The sequence below is a fragment of the Polypterus senegalus genome, chromosome 12, assembly GCF_016835505.1.
Source record: "Polypterus senegalus isolate Bchr_013 chromosome 12, ASM1683550v1, whole genome shotgun sequence".
NCBI classification, from domain to species: domain Eukaryota; kingdom Metazoa; phylum Chordata; class Cladistia; order Polypteriformes; family Polypteridae; genus Polypterus; species Polypterus senegalus.
Window position 1 is genome coordinate 63,160,412 of NC_053165.1, and position 16,127 is coordinate 63,176,538.

Consider the following 16,127-nt stretch of genomic DNA (forward strand, 5'->3'; position numbering starts at 1 on the left):
ACCACCTACATTTTGCTTAAACTCCTTTGTTTTCCATGCTGAATAAATGAGCCTACGGAAGAAGATTTAATGAGCTGCACCAATGGGCCATTTTTCTTAGGTATGTTGTGTCGTTCTCTAATCAATGAATTGCCTTCACGCTGCAGGGTTTCCTTGGACATGGTGGTGGTCTGCTAATGGGAAGCTGTGCTGTAATTTATACGACTTCAGGCTCAGGCCTCTTTCCCCAGTGTCGTCGCAGTGCTTTGCTGCAGTACATGCTATAAAAATGTCAGCCGTTACCCTGATGTCACAGATATTAGAACAGCCACAATGGTGGGGTGCAGGGAGCAGATGAGGGGGTCTTCTTGTTGAGTCAACGTACACTTCTGGCTGTGGTTTAGCGATGCTCTGTATGCCCATCTTTTGGCTTATCACCCATAACTGATGCTTTATATGGCACACTGTGTGCCCCGAAATGGACTGGCAGCCCGATTGTGGTTTTCTAGAATAATTAAGAAAAAACAGGCCAACGATCATTATGACGGTCTGCTTTTCCAGGGAAAATCTAAGCTGCTGTGCTCTTGTCATAGTTCAAGTAAACGAACAAACCAAATGATCGGGCTGAGCTTATTAAAAAAGAAATGCATTCACACCAGGCCTTGGAGATTGATTCCATTGATTTTTAGGGATGTCTGGATCAGCAGAAGTGTTGCTCATTTCTCAATTAACTTGTTAAAAATACTTTTGCAGGGCTAGCAGGCTATTAAAGATTAAGCATGCCAGTGTAACAGACACCTTCACCCCAGGAAATGTGCTTCTAGAGTCTGGTAACGGTAGCAGGCAGATTGTGCTGAACAATGGGAATTAGCCGACCTGTGACTTTAAGGGACCATTACGGAGATTGATGCAGATTGTTTATTCTAAAGGCTTTAAGATTGTGGTGGCAGAACTTAATCCTTCTCCTTAATGATCAAAACTAACCTCACCCGTTTGAATCTTCGTTTTCTGTCTCTCCTGAAGAGGACCATTATAGTGTTTCCTATTCAATGGAACAAAAATGGAGAGTCCTATAAAGTGAAGCAGCAACCCAAATAACTGATCTCTGCAACATGTCTGACAAACCAGGCAACAAAACGTCTGTGAATGTCCCACAATCATTACGCCAAAGCACTGTCTTCCATTTTACTGTGGTGACAGGTGCCGATTTACTCCGCAGCTCTTTAAAACATTTTCAATGACATGTTGGCCTACCTGTTGGTGCTGTAACTTGAGTCCTGGGGCGTTACTTGTAACTGGGCATGGATTTCCTTCCCCTATGCTGATCGGCTGCTGTGCCCGCTAAGAATGGCTGTAGGTATCTAGCAGAAAAACAGAAGTTCAACAAAGAGGTATAATAATCTGGAAGCGCTCAGAGTAGTGCATGCCAAGGAATTTGTACCATCACACCATGTTCACTGAATAATGTTACGGTGCCTCAAGCTACAACCACTTCATCCTTAAAAGGATTCCTTAAAGGATGAAAGGAGGAAGATGAATTTCAGAAACAAACGTAAGAAGAACTGTAGTGGTGAGTAATGTGCCCTTTTGAATTTTCTTTAACTTGGTACTCGAGAAACAATGCAAAAACTATGGGGAGATCAGCCCCATCTTTCGACTGCTCCCGTTAGGGGTTGCCACAGCAGATCATCTTCTTCCATATCTTTGTCCTCTGCATCTTGTTCTGTTACTTCCATTACCTGCATGTCCTCTCTCACCACATCCATAAACCTTCTCTTATGCCTTCCTCTTTTCCTCTTCCCTGGCAGCTCTGTCCTTAGCATTCTTCTCCCAATATACCCAGCATCTCTCCTCTGCACATGTCCATACCAACACCATCTTGCCTCTCTGACTTTGTCTCCTAACTGTCCCACCTGAGCCGATCCTCTAATGTCCTCATTTCTAATCCTGTCCATCCTCGTCACACCCAATGCAAATCTTAGCATCTTTAACTCTGCCACCTCCAGCTCTGTCTCCTGTGCCAACGTCTCCAGCCCATATAACATAGCTGGTCTCACTACCGTCCTGTAGACCTTCCCTTTCACTCTTGCTGATGTCTGTCTGTCACAAATCACTCCTGACACTCTTCTCCACCCATTCCACCCTGCCTGCACTCTCTTCTTCACCTCTCTTTCACAATCCCCATTACTCTGCACTGTTGATCCCAAGTGTTTAAACTCACTCGCCTTCACCAGCTGCATCCTCACCATTCCACCCTCTCATTCACACACTGCTTTAACAAGCCCACGGCACCAGAGACTACTTGGAAAGTTGGAGCAGGTAGAGAGGGTGAAGGCCCTGCATGTCTCTGTAGAAGCACCAAGGAGAAGTGTGGCACTCGTATTTAGATGACTGGGCCCTGCTGCCAATTGCCTATAGTGTGGCAGGCCTAGGACTGTTTTGGTGAACAGTCACAGTCACTCGCATCAATTTGTAAGGAAAGAACACAAATAGGTTTTAATCTAGTCTAGCACGGGCAGGACGATCAAGGGGCTAAGGCAATGACCCCAAAACCCAACATTGACAGGTCAGTTCCTTTCTCTGCCATGGTGGTAGTTGTTACAGCCTACCAAAAGGCCTAGGGCTATTTAAATAGGCCGCACACAAGTGAGGTGGGTGGGGACAAAACACAGGAAAAAAAAAAAAAAAACTAAACCAGCTCAATAAAAACAGACTCCATTTATTATCAAAAAGAAAAACTCAAAATATAGAGAAAGTTACACAAAACAGAAACAAGGCAGAAGACCACCACCAGCCAAGCTGTGTGGCTTACAGAGTTGACTCAGCTGGATACACACACTCCTCACATTGTTCACACAGAGGGCTAGCATACAACAATTACATTTCTTTAATCAAAAGCACAAAGGCAGGCCATCCCTCCCTAACTCTTCATACCTTGTTCAGTCCAGTCCAGTCCAGTCCAGTCCAGTCCAGTCCAGTCCAGTCCAGTCCAGTCCAGTCCTTCTCCTCTCTTCTCACACTCTCACCTAAACCCCACAGACGCTTCTTTTATATTCAACACCCCACCCACAACTCAACAGGTGGGTAATTAGGGCAGGACTCAATTAAGTCATCAGCCCCAAATTAGAGTTTAACAAGAAGATCCACAGGAGGTCGTAAGCGTGGTATGTTGAGGAAGAGCGCACAAGTAGTCGTTTTAGATGACGCCCAGGATCGACCCATGGACTAGGATAGACAGACCCTGAGACCCAAGGTTGGTTGTTCAAATCCAACCATGGTCCTCTGCCAATGCCTAGATGAGTGGTCCAAGCTGTTCTTCTGTTGAAGTGTTTGAGTACAGAATACAAATAGCAACTTTAGCCTAACACCAAAGGGGCTCTGTGGCCTAGGAGGTAAGGTGATGGACCCTGGAACCCAAGGTTGGTGGTTCAATTCCCAACCAAGGGTCCCCCAGAGGAGCCAGACCCCCCACCCCACCAGGTGAGTGGCTGAATCTACTCTTATGTTGAAGTGTGTGAGTAGAGAATACAAATAGCAACTTTACCTGAACATCAACAGAGACCCATGGTCCAGTGGGTAGGACTGCAGTCCCTGAGACCCAAGGCTGGGGGTTCAATTCCCTGGCCAACCAAAGGTCTCCCCACCAATGTCCAGGTAAGTGGATGAAGTTAACTCTTATGTTGAAGTTTGTGAGTAGAGAACACAAATAGCCATTTCAGCCTAACATCAAAGGGGACCCGTGGCCTAGGAGGTAAGGTGATGGACCCTGGGACCCAAGGTTGGTGGTTCGATTCCCACCCTCAGCCAACCAAGGGTCCCCCAGACCCCCACCCCTCCATGTGAGTGGCTGAATCTACTCTTATGTTGAAGTGTGTGAGTAGAGAATACAAATAGCCACTTTAGCCTAACATCAAAGGGGACCTATGGTCCAGTGGGCAAGACCACAGTCCCTGAAACCCAAAGCTGTGGGTTCAATTCCCACCTCTGGCCACAGCACCAAAGGTCCAGTTATTCTTCTGTTGAAGTGTGTGAGTGGAGAACACAAATAGCAACTTTACCTGAACATCAACAGAGACCCATGGTCCAGTGGGTAGGACTGCAGTCCCTGAGACCCAAGGCTGGGGGTTCAATTCCCACCCCTGGCCAACCAAAGGCCCTACCACCAATGTCCAGGTAAGTGGATGAAGTTACTCTTATGTTGAAGTGTGTGAGTAGAGAATACAAATAGCCATTTCAGCCTAACATCAAAGGGGACCTGTGGCCTAGGAGGTAAGGCGATGGACCCTGGGACCCAAGGTTGGTGGTTCGATTCCCACCCTCAGCCAACCAAGGGTCCCCCAGACCCCCCTCCATGTGAGTGGCTGAATCTACCCTTATGTTGAAGTGTGTGAGTGGAGAATACAAATAGCAACTTTACCTGAACATCAACAGAGACCCATGGTCCAGTGGGCAGGACCGCAGTCCCTGAGACCCAAGGCTGGGGGTTCAATTCCCACCCCTGGCCAACCAAAGGTCTCCCCACCAATGTCCAGGTAAGTGGATGAAGTTAACTCTTATGTTGAAGTGTGTGAGTAGAGAACACAAATAGCCATTTCAGCCTAACATCAAAGGGGACCCGTCCCATGGTCCAGGGGATAAGACCACAGACCACAGTCCCCAGGACCCAAGGTTGGTGGTTCGATTCCCACCTCCAGCCAACCACAGCACCAAGGGTCCCCATAGCTCACCCACCAGGTGAGTGATTGAAGTTACTCTTATGTTTAAGTGTGTGAGTAGAGAACACAAATAGCCACTTTACCTTAACATCAAAAGGGGCCCATCCTGTGGTCCAGGGGATAAGACAGCAGACCCTGAAACCAAAGGTTGGTGGTTCAAATCCCACCTCAGCCAGCCAGCTAGGATAAAGATGTCAGACACAAGATGAGAGATCACCACTCTTTTGCCCCCACTGGTAGAGAACACTAACAGCACACTTACCTTCATTTTCCAGTAGCTAACACAGCCAAGGTGATAAGGCATCGCTCCTCCACCACACCCCACCCCACCCCACACTTCAGCCAATCATTGAAAACATCAAAGTAATCCAAATACACTCAGCCTGGGCTACACTAGTGTTAGTCCCCACTAGGCTGATTCCCATCAAGTACCCATCTGTCACTTACCACCACTGCTCCTTTCTTGTTCCTGGGTCTCTGTGGTAGCCTGGTGTCCATTTACTGTTGTCTGCACATGAACACTCTGCTCCAGTATTTGGTGGGCTGCCACTGATGCGGGTACCTCTAACTGATAAGCTTCTTGCCCCCACAAGACTAAACATCCCACCCAACACCCTCTATCAGCAACTTAGAAAATCACCGCAAAAGGGTTCAAGGCTGAGGACAGGAACAGACAGGAGTGACAAGACAATGAGGGACACTTCAGGTCACGTGTGTGTGTGACCTCCTAATGACAGTGCTACTAATGAAGGGGCACAGATTTAGCAAACAGCAAAACACTTAAACCGACTGCTGAGCAAGGAGGCCAGTGTGACACTGAACAGGAGACACCACATGCACTAAAAGGAAGAAACGTCAAACACAACACTGCTGTCGATGACTGACATGCCATCTATGGCTCGGACTTTGGACCTGGCCAGCCCGGCCATTGTATCTCAGCGTCACTTGTCTAAAGCTCTTCAGAAACTCAAACACTTCCCACTTTGCACCACACGCACATTTAGGCCCAAACTGAATGCCAGCAGAAACACTGTAAACTAATTAGACCGGAGACACCGGATTTTAATAGAGAAAAAAAAAAACAAAGACACATGGGTCTTAAAGAGGGGCCAGGCACTCGTCTGTGAACTCAAGAGCAGCAGCCCATTAGCCACTCAAATGGTGAAACTGATGACAGTGTAACAGTAATGGCAGTCATTGGAGCCCAGCTGACAAGAGATGGTAGTGAAGTGAACATGTGACCAGCTTAAGTGCCCACATACCACTTGTGCATCGATTCATGGGGCACACTCCAACAAGGAGCTTTGCTTTACACAGTTGTAAAACGTAAGCATTTAGACACTGTCACATTACTGTGGACCTACTCGCAAGAAATTAAAAGGACACAAAGGACAAAACCAGAAACAGCCCAAGACCGAGAAGCCTAAAGTCACCTGAGCCTGCACTGCTCTGCCCTATTGAGCTCCCTTTCCTGAACGCAGTATCAGACAATCCAAAGTGACAAAACAAAAACAAAAAAAAAAAACCAACACAATTCACTTACTGCTTCGGACATCTCAATGAACCTTGACAGAAGCAATCTGGAAAAAGAGGTGCAGTGCCATCTGCATACAACACCGTGTAGTGGGCTCCATCCTTAGACACGGCATATCAGTAAAGGACAAGAGGGAATCAGAATGCCCCTATTTGTCCGAATTGTTGGTAACTCTCCTGTCATCGTCCCCATCATCAACTGCTCATTTGCCTATAGTAAGAGCTAACCATGCTACCTGTTGTGTGTTACAAGTTGTGTAAAAATATTTGAGATCTCTTGCCCTACGTGTGTCTTCAGTGCCTTTTGTCTGGATATCCACCTGCATTTCTTTCTGCATCTTTCCAAAAATCCCAATTCTTCTTCACCATCCACTTCTTGTGTATACTCTCCAGTATTTCCTCATTCCACCACCAGGTTTCCTTTTCCTCCTTCCTCTTTCCAGATGTCACACCAAGCACCCTTCTTGCTGTTACCTTTACTACATCTGCTGTAGTTTTCTAGCTGTCTGGTAACTCTTCACTGTCACCAAGTGCCCGCCTTACTTTCTCCGTAAACTCAACCTTGCAGTCTTCCTTTTCAACTACCACCATTTGATCCTTGGCTCTGCCCTCACTCTCTTCCTCTTCTTGATCTCCAACATCATCCTACAGACCACCATCCTATGCTGCTTAACTACACTTTCCCCTGCCACCACTTTGCAGTCTGCAATCTCCTTCAGATCAACTCTTCTGCATAGGATGTAATCTACCTGTGTGCATCTTCCTATACTCTTGTACGTAACTCTATGTTCCTCCCTCTTCTTAAAATACGTATTCACCACAGCCATGTCCATCCTTTTGGCAAAATCCACTATCCTCTGACCTTCATCATTCCTCTCCTTGACACCATACTTACATCCTCGTTTCCACTGTTCCCTTCACCAACATGTCCATTGAAATTCACTCGAATCACCACTTTCTGTTCATCACTTCATCCAACTCACTCCAAAAATCTTCTTTCTCACCTATTGCACACCCAACTTGCAGTGCATATGCACTAACAACATTCATCATCACACCTCCAATTTCCAGCTTCATAATCATTACTCTGCCTAACACTCTTTTCACCTCCAAAACACTCTTGACATACAGTGGTACCTCTGATCATGACCGTAATTCATTCCAAAACTCTGGACGCGACCCGATTTGGTTGTGACCTGAGCGTAATTTCCGCATAAGATTGTATGTAAATACAATTAATCCATTCCAGCCCGTACAAACTGTAAGTAAGTATATATATTTTTTAAGCACAAAAATAGTTAATTGTACCATAGAATGCACAGTATAATAGTAAATTAAATGTAAAAACATTGAATAACACTGAGAAACACTTGAACAACAGAGAAAACTAACATTGTAAGAGTTTGTGCTAGACCCTTATGAACCACTCGCTGTAAACACTTTTTTTTTTTTAGGAGTTTTAAGCACAGGGGAAAAAAAAAAGAAATTGCACGTCTCTTGTGAAACTTTTCAAACCATCCTGTACTGGCTTTAAATGCCTCACCTTCACCACTTGAAGAAGGATTTTTTTTCAGTAAATCGCCATGAATCTTCCTGGCTTTCTCGCATATGATCACCTCGCTTATGCTATCCCCTGCTAGGTGCTTCTCGTTCAACCACACTAGCAACAGTTTTTCCACCTCTTCCAGCACTTGAGGCCTCTGCTTGGTTAACATTGTAACTCCTTTTGCAACATCAGCTGCTTTGTTAGGCCCTGTATATGCAAACAAAAGAAAACTGAGAATGGGAAATCATTGGCACTTACGAATGCGCATAGGGAAACTGGCTGCTAGTGTTTTTATTCGCCACCAGAGCATGTGGTCGTGAACAGATGCAAAATTTTGGCAAACTTTTTGGTCATAACCTGATTTGTACGTGTTCAGAAACATTTGTGACCAGAGGTTCTACTGTACTGTTCCTTCAGAATAACCCCTGCTCCATTTCTCCTCACATCCACACCATGATAGACCAATTTGAATCCACCTCCGATCCACCTGGCCTTACTCCCCTTCCATTTAGTCTCTTGTACGCACAATATATCAACCTTCCTTCTCTCCATCCGTGGATCAGATACTGCCATCATTCAAAGTTCCTACCCTCAGTTCCACTCTCTTTACCATCCTCCCACCTCCAGACACACCTTCCCTTCTTCTTCGGCCAACAGTAGCCCAACTTCACCAGCACCCTGTTGGCTAACAGTACTGGTTGCGGCCATTGTTAACTAAGGCCTTGACCAATCCAGTATGGAAAGTTGTATTGTTGTCTGCATGTTTATCTGGCAAAATTTTACACCGGATGCCCTTCCTGACGTAACCCTCTCCATTTATCCAGCCTTGGGACCGGCGTGAAGAAACACACTGGTTTGTGCATCCCCTGTGGCTAGGTTAGGATGAGGTCAGCACCTACTGGCTAGAAACCCTTCCATTACAGAGTGTTCAGAGGTGCTCTTGAGGTTTGTATGTCACCTCGCAGCTAAAAGACGTTCACATTTATTTACTAAACAGATGGGGTTTTAGCCAAAGCAGCTTATAAAAGCAGTCTGTAAAAATCACGTTAATATCCACCTGGGGGCTGCCTAGCACAAGTGTGGCAGGAATTGATCACAACAAGTGAATAACCTGCAAGTGAGTTACACTTTCCTGGGTTATAAAAACCAAATGGAGATGGGATGCTTGTTCCACCAGCTAGGAGCTGGGCAGAGGTGGTATCACCAGACCCAACTGGTCAAGAGGAGCACAGGATCTCACAAGTCTCCATGTACAGAGGTTTTGCCCCATTGATCAATTTTCTGTCCGCCCTTACCTGCTTGAGCACCAACCGTGTTGCTGCATTTTGAATCATCTGCAGCAGCTTGGTGACAGTTTCCAGTACTCCTACCAACAGAAAGGTGCAGCAGTCCAGATGTCACCAAAGCCTACAGCAGGGGAGGTGTAAGTACTCTGTCAGATAAGGTCTAATCTTGAGGAGAAATCTGCAAGAGAGAGAAGACAGTTAGTGCATGAAGGACAGCAGCTCACCAGCCCAAGACCAAGTACTGACTCGGTGCCCATTAGCTAAGCCAAGCAAAATGGAGAGAGTTATGAATTAACAAGAGCTGGTCCATCTGGATGAGGTTGAGCAAGAGATGGTGTTCATTTATCCAGATTACAGCAGTGGTGAGACTTGTAGAGGTTCTACTTGATAGCCCAGCACTGCTAAGAAAAACAATGGGACTGGATATTAGGGCCAAGTACCAATCCTCATGCCACTCCTGTGCTTTCCTTGACATCGCCCCATGCCAGGCTGCACTGTAGGATCTGTCAAAGACATAAGGACTCCGACCACCTTAGGGCTGTCCCAGTGAGGCTGGGGTCACAGAGGATGGCAAAAAAGATCAGGTGGTTGACTTTGTCGAAGGCAGAAAAAAGATTGAGCAGGAAGAAGGTAGGTGCCATTGAGTTGGCTAACAGCCTGCTGTAAAATGGAAATAATGGTAAGTGGCGCTGTCTCTGAGTAATGGCGCTATCTGAAGCCTAACTGCTTAGGAGCAGGCAATCTGTCCTGGGAGAAGAAGGCGCTTTGTTAGAAACTGGTCTGTACTTAGGAGGCTGAGATGAGTCGTTTTCTTGAAAAGGGGGACCTCTTAGGGACTGTTTCAACAATTCAGGAAAAGTGTCTGTGCTGACAGAGGTGTTGATGAGGTGTGTAGCTCCAGAAATGAGCGAGGGAGAAATAGACCAGAGGAGATGTGAAGGGTTAGGGGCAAGGGGCCAGGCAGTGGGGTGTCTAGAGTGATGGACAGAAGGGAGCAGACTGGCAAATAGGGGTGATGACAACTGACTGCTGCTGACAGCCCCCATTTCCTGAAAAATGGGTTGCAAAGTCATCAACAGTCAAGGACAAGAGTTGAAAGTAGAGGTCAAGTATCAGAAGTGGTGCTCCATCAAAACAGGAAAGTGTCCTTTTCATTTCTTAACTGTATGTCCTCCTTGTCAAGTAACATTCAGAGCAGAGCTGAGTCTGGCGAAGCAGAAAAGTAGACAGACAGACAGAAAGAGAGGAAACCTAGTGGGGTGTGGAGGAAGAAGGAGATTATCCTGACCTCCCCAGGAGCAACGCTGAGTGCTAGCTTGATGATGGCACCGATTTCAAGTGAACAGCTGCAGCAACTGGAAGGGGATTGGTGTCTCCTGGTGGAGCCTTTTTTCTGCCTTGTAGTTGGGGTGTGGAATTGTGTTCAGGAGTAAACGGGGAGCCAAACACTTGCTCACAGTAGAAAATAAAGATGGCACATAGTGACACCTCCAATCTGCTGCCTTTGCAGCCATCTTGGGCAAAAACAGAAATCAGGAATATTAGCCAGCATGAAAGGAACAGGGCCATCACAAAGCACTAAGAGGCCAAAGCCACCCAGATGTCACAGTGGGTCAGATGAATGATGCAGACCATCTCCTAGATAGGGGAGCCCCAGTGATAATCATACAACTTGCAGTTACACTGGCGGACATGTTGCTCCCTGTGATCTTTCTCACAACATGGCAAATACAAGAAACCTCTGCATACTGGAACTGGACTTCACTGAAGGGGTTATTATTTTCTTGGGTAGGAAGGCCCGGCCACTTCTGTGTAACCACGGGCAGAGGCGGCATTAGTTTAGCACACAGCCCAGACAAACCCGTCTGCAAGACCTCTTGTCACAAAGCAGTACACCCAAGTTGCTATTAGCGATGGGGTGTTACAGGAATACCAAGATGGATTTGCCACCGGCACTGAAGATCTGAGGTGAGCTTACCTGGTTTGGCTTGAGGCTGACACACAGATGACCCAGCAACCCCAGTTCAGCCAACGAAACCTTCATTGAATTTCTGTGGCTCCTTGTGCTACCAGAAAGGTCACAATGTAGGAAACTCTGGATGCATGTAATCAACCAGACCAGAGCTCTTCTGTCAGTGATAGTGAGGAAAAATAGTGGCTGCTGCCTTGGGAAGTGAAGAACCTTGTCTTGACAAATCCTTGGCCCTCAATTCAGGTGGCTCTTCTCTTGAGGTGAAAAGTAGACAGGTCCTAGACCATGGAGTAGACAGTGCAGCTGCCACCTTATGGACCATATACTGGCAGGACTTCCCCAGTCACACTGCCCAGGCTGCTTAGATGACTTGCTTGTGTATGGAGAGTCGCTGGTTGCCATGCCAGAGGGATTGAGGCCTGTAAACGTGAAGCCGCACCATGAAAGGTACCTTCAGCTAAAACGAGAACTGACATTCTTAGGCCATTGGGTCAGTTGACAAACCATTTACGCTGAGGGTGCTAAAGGGGCGGTGATCCCCGGGAGTAGCCACTCCAACACAACAAAGGACTGCAGTGTTCTAGGACAGGCTACAATTACAACAAGGTGTCCAGAACATCAAGATGGTATCAGCCCACATGCCACTGTTGGAGATCCTGTGCAAATGAAGTACCACAGAAGCCAAGTGGGTCACGCCTGAGAAGCCCAGTGATTCGCCCTTACCTCAGCAGAAGGGGACCTGAATGTTGGACACTGCATCAGGAAGAAACCAAACTGGGCACAGTGTGGTGACAGCTGGAGTCCCCCGGAATGCTCGCTCTGTCTTTAGTGGTTGGTTTTTGTTCAGTTTCTTTTTCTTCTTTCTTTTACCTTGGGGGTTGAGTGGCTTAAAACATTGTTAGCCACAAGGATGAAGGTAATAAAGAGGAAGGAGCCATGCTGCCACATGTGTCTGGGGACAGCAGCATTTCTTATCATTGTTTCTAAAATTAAAAAACTTAACGGAAGAAGAGGAACCACTTGAAGCATTAAGCGTCTTTGGAGACTGACTGGCGAAATGGAGGAAGATCAGCCCTGAGCATCATTGTCGTCATCGTCTTTGTTGTGTGATGGAGGAAGTTGAGAATGCTGAACACCCCTTTGTTACCCTGGGGCTTTTACAGTCATGGAAAAAACATCTTGGGCACAGCAAGACGACAGGATGGGTGTGAATCGTCTGCAGGTTGTTCCGAGTCCGTCCTCACACCACGCTAGCATTTTTGGACTAGAAGACGACAACATTTACCATTTCCCCATTCAGTTACGTGTCACAGACCTGTTTTTACCAGCTTGGACTTGCTTTCCTAAATTCTCTGAGAGTTATTTTTGGATCTTATTTTGTGTTTTGGACATTCGATTTAAGCTGGGGTTGCTGCCCTTTCTCAACATGTCTGCTGAGAGAAGATAAATGGAAGGGAGGGGTCCACCTCTCGCATTCTCATTTTTCCTTTGGTTGTTTTACTGTAGTTGTTGGTGTCCATAAAAAGATTCAATATAAATCATTTAATTGTATTTCTTGAGTTTCAGTCTGTTTCATTGCTTACACATGCTGTTAAGGGGGCAGGGACATTCACACTGCACGACCCTCTGCCTCAAATATAACTAAAGATGACTATGATCCCATGGGACAACCTGGGCATGTCGTGACAATGGCACAAGCCGGCACATCAAAGAGCCCCAGACATTGTGACATGGGATGGGAATCCCAATGCAGAATATGTTGGGCCACAAAAATGTAATGTGCCAGTGTTGACACGATGGGGAAAAACTTCTGACAGTGCCACAAAGAGTAGATGACCCCTGAGCAATCTGTTGTGCCCCTCCAACAGTGTCAAGTAAGGGTACTCATGGAGTGGCTGAGTAAGGATATGCTGAGCCCATTTACATAATGCACCTGTGGCAACCATTTCACAGAATAGCAGGAGGCTTTGCCACTGCCAGATCAGGAGATGGTGACAGGGGTAGAAGCTTTAAGCGAGGAGATGACTGGCAAGTTTCAGTAACAAAAGTTTAGTTCAGGCCACATGCAACCTCTTCACAGCCAATTTTTCCAAGGTATGTACACAAAACGTGACACCCAGAAACCCACAGCCTGGCACTTCACTCTTAAAGTGATAAACTAGCACAGGATGACCACTGAGCTTGCTTCAGTTAAAGGGCAAGACCTGTGCGACACAGACCAACTTCTCCCTCTGACCATGATGGCACATCACACCCCAGTGCAGGAATCCCGTAACTGCTCACCTGTACTTCTGATGCTTAGACATTTGGGTGGCTTCTGGGCAGCACAATGAAGAACTCTGAATACGCTTGATGGCTACAAGCCAGAATTGATGCCACCCATAACTTTATCAGATTGCCGTTACAGGATGTGGGGCACACCCAAAAAAGACACCATGACTTAATGGATAGGTGCAGGGTCATCCCTTCTCCACTGGTAAGCAGCCTTCAGAGGCGATCAGTTGTTTAAAACTGGAGAGAGGGTGACAGTTCACTGGGTGCAGCTATTGCCCTCAGATCAGAAGGTCTTTCTACAGCAGGAGCGAGTGACTTCCCGTATGGCAGCACCAGCCATGGAAACCAAATGAGACCAGCCAGCTTGAGCCCAACCCCTACAAACGATGATGGAGCAGCACAGCAGCATACAAAGAAGACACCCAGTGCAGCGTGCAGAACTCCTGAACACAGCAGCCCTCTTGTGTAGGCTCCACACCTTACGAGGCATCTCCTGAGGCCGGCAGCAACAGGCAGTCAGTGTCTCCGTCCCAAAAAGAACTGATAAAGGGTTCAGCTAAGGTGCTGCTGGCGTCCATGTCTCAGTCCTTCGTCCACCACATCTCAACTTAAAACAGTACTGCAGCTCTGTGTTAGGGTGACAGTCACTGGGGTGGGCTTGGGGATAATTGACCATCATTTTAAACCGCAGTGCCTATCACTGAAGAAACAATTAAATTAGTAAAAACACACTTTACCATAAACAGTATTGTGTTGACCTGTGGCCTGCTTGTTGGTTCCCCATTACAGACGTATCCTCACTGCCAGTCCTGCCCCGACTCTCTGTTGAATGCCCACTGCAATAACACCCCGTTCACATCCCTCCCACAGCTTCCTCCCAAGAATCCTTGACCTTCTCTTATTGAAATTAATGGTGAAAGATATATATGGAACTTCTCAAATGCAGTCAGACTGATGCCAACATGGTGTTCCTCATTCTTTGCTTTACTCAATAGCCCCCCTTGCCCTAAAATCCACTTCACTAAATCTGATCTGCCTTGTAAATGTTAAGGAGGATTTCCAGATTTACATTCCAGAGTGCAGAGTGCTTTCCTGCAGGTGGCTTCTTTCTCCCACCTGATAGGCACAATGGAAATTCCCAAAGCAGACAAAACCTCTCTCTGTTCAAAGGACAAATCTGACCAAACAACACCAGGGATTGCTAAAAAGGCCAGCTTTGGTGCCAGACGTCCTGGGAACACTAAGCCTAAGCGTGAAGAAGTGATACCAGCGTGTAAGGCAACACCTGCCGGAGTTTTTCGACTTACTGACATATAAATTGGGCTGACGGGGTTTAATCTGAGGTGTAGGTCTCGCCTCTACGATGGGTCACTACCTTGGCATGGAACTGTAGGATTTCCCACAGAATTACATCTGGGGCTTTACCGTAAACTAAAGCCCTTCAAACTTTCTCCATCTATTGCAGTGGGTTTCTACATTCAGGTTTGTTTGTTACAAGATGCCTTTCTTTTGATATCAAAAGTATTGAATACAGTTTGAACACAAGCAATAAGAATGATCTGACATTAAACTCACCGTGCTAAATTATAATCTTGTGTACACCGTGAAACACCATAAAAGGTGCTCTATAAAAATGTGCAGCGTCCACCTATCAAACTAGAACTGTCACCAAAGTGGGCAACTCAAGATGCCCGAACTCAACCCATCTGAAGTGCGCAATTACAGACCCATGTCCCTCTTCACCTTTCTATCGAAAACAGTAGACCGCAGGGTCTCTAAACAAACGTCTTCATTTCTACTAAGGACATACTGCTTGATCCTAATCAGTTGGGCTTCAAGAAGGGCCATTCAACAGAGACGGCTTTACTTACCATTGCCAACACATCGTGGCAGGCTAGAGTCACCAACATATCTTCTATCTGTATGTCCTTTCCATACGGTCAATCACCAGATCCTCCTTCCACTCTAGGACAGATCCTACTGTGGTGTCCTGGCCTGGAGGGGTGTCAAGGGTGCACCAAGAAAACACAGGAGTGGTGCTGGTGCTGGACCCTCTCCTCTTCTCCCTATACACCTCCTCACTGGGCTATGTCATTTGGCCCCATGACGATAACCAACTGTACCTGTCATTCCCTCCATAAGACCACACAGTATTAGCTAGTCTTTACATGGTTGCATTGATATCGAGACCTGGATGAAGGGACGCCATCTCCAGCTCAACCTGGCACAGACTTACCTTCTTGTTATTCCAGCTCATCCATCTATTCAGCATCCCACCTCTGTTCAGTGTGGCTCATTATGGCTAAAACCCACCAAGTCAGTACGCAACCTTGGGCTTGTGATCGATGAATTTCATGGAGCTTGTTGGTAACAGTCTGTCAGCCTTGCAGGTTCCATCTGTACAACATCTGCAAGATCAGAACGTTTTTGGCAGGGTCTGCAGCACAACCCCTGGTCCAAAATTTGGTCTTGTCACATCTGGAGTGCTGCAACTCTGTGCTGGCAGGTACACCAGCATGTGTCACCAAGCTGCTGCACTTCTGGTGTTCAGCCAGGCGGGATGGCACACTCCACTCCTCTTTTTAGGTCACTGCATTGGCTCCCCGTGGCGACACATATCAAGTTCAATGGATCAGCACCCACATATATGGAAACACCTGTGAGGTCTTATGTTCCTTCTCAACCACTCGGATGGATCTGCTGTGAAGGGTCATCTGATGGGAGGGCTGTCCACCTTAATGTGTCTGAAGACTCTTGGTTAGTGAACTTCTGTCTTACTGATTACCTCCTTTATGTTTTTTTTTTAATTCTGGGAAATCTAA

At 46.7% G+C, this 16,127-nt stretch overlaps 1 long non-coding RNA gene across 7 annotated transcripts in view; it reads right to left on the minus strand.

The window, feature by feature from the left end:
• The window catches only part of LOC120540802, a 30,676-nt gene that overhangs the window by 3,032 nt on the left and 11,517 nt on the right, over positions 1–16,127 (minus strand). The window contains exons 1-4 of one of the 7 annotated variants that reach the window (XR_005635874.1): positions 2,914–5,744; positions 1,234–1,340; positions 964–1,021; positions 10–484 (exon numbers count right to left, since the gene is read on the minus strand). This is a non-coding gene — a long non-coding RNA (uncharacterized LOC120540802). Of the gene's footprint in view, positions 1–9; positions 1,022–1,233; positions 1,341–2,913; positions 5,752–7,770; positions 7,943–16,127 lie in introns of those variants that run through there. The other 6 variants (XR_005635875.1, XR_005635871.1, XR_005635872.1 and 3 more) reach the window with 6 other exon arrangements.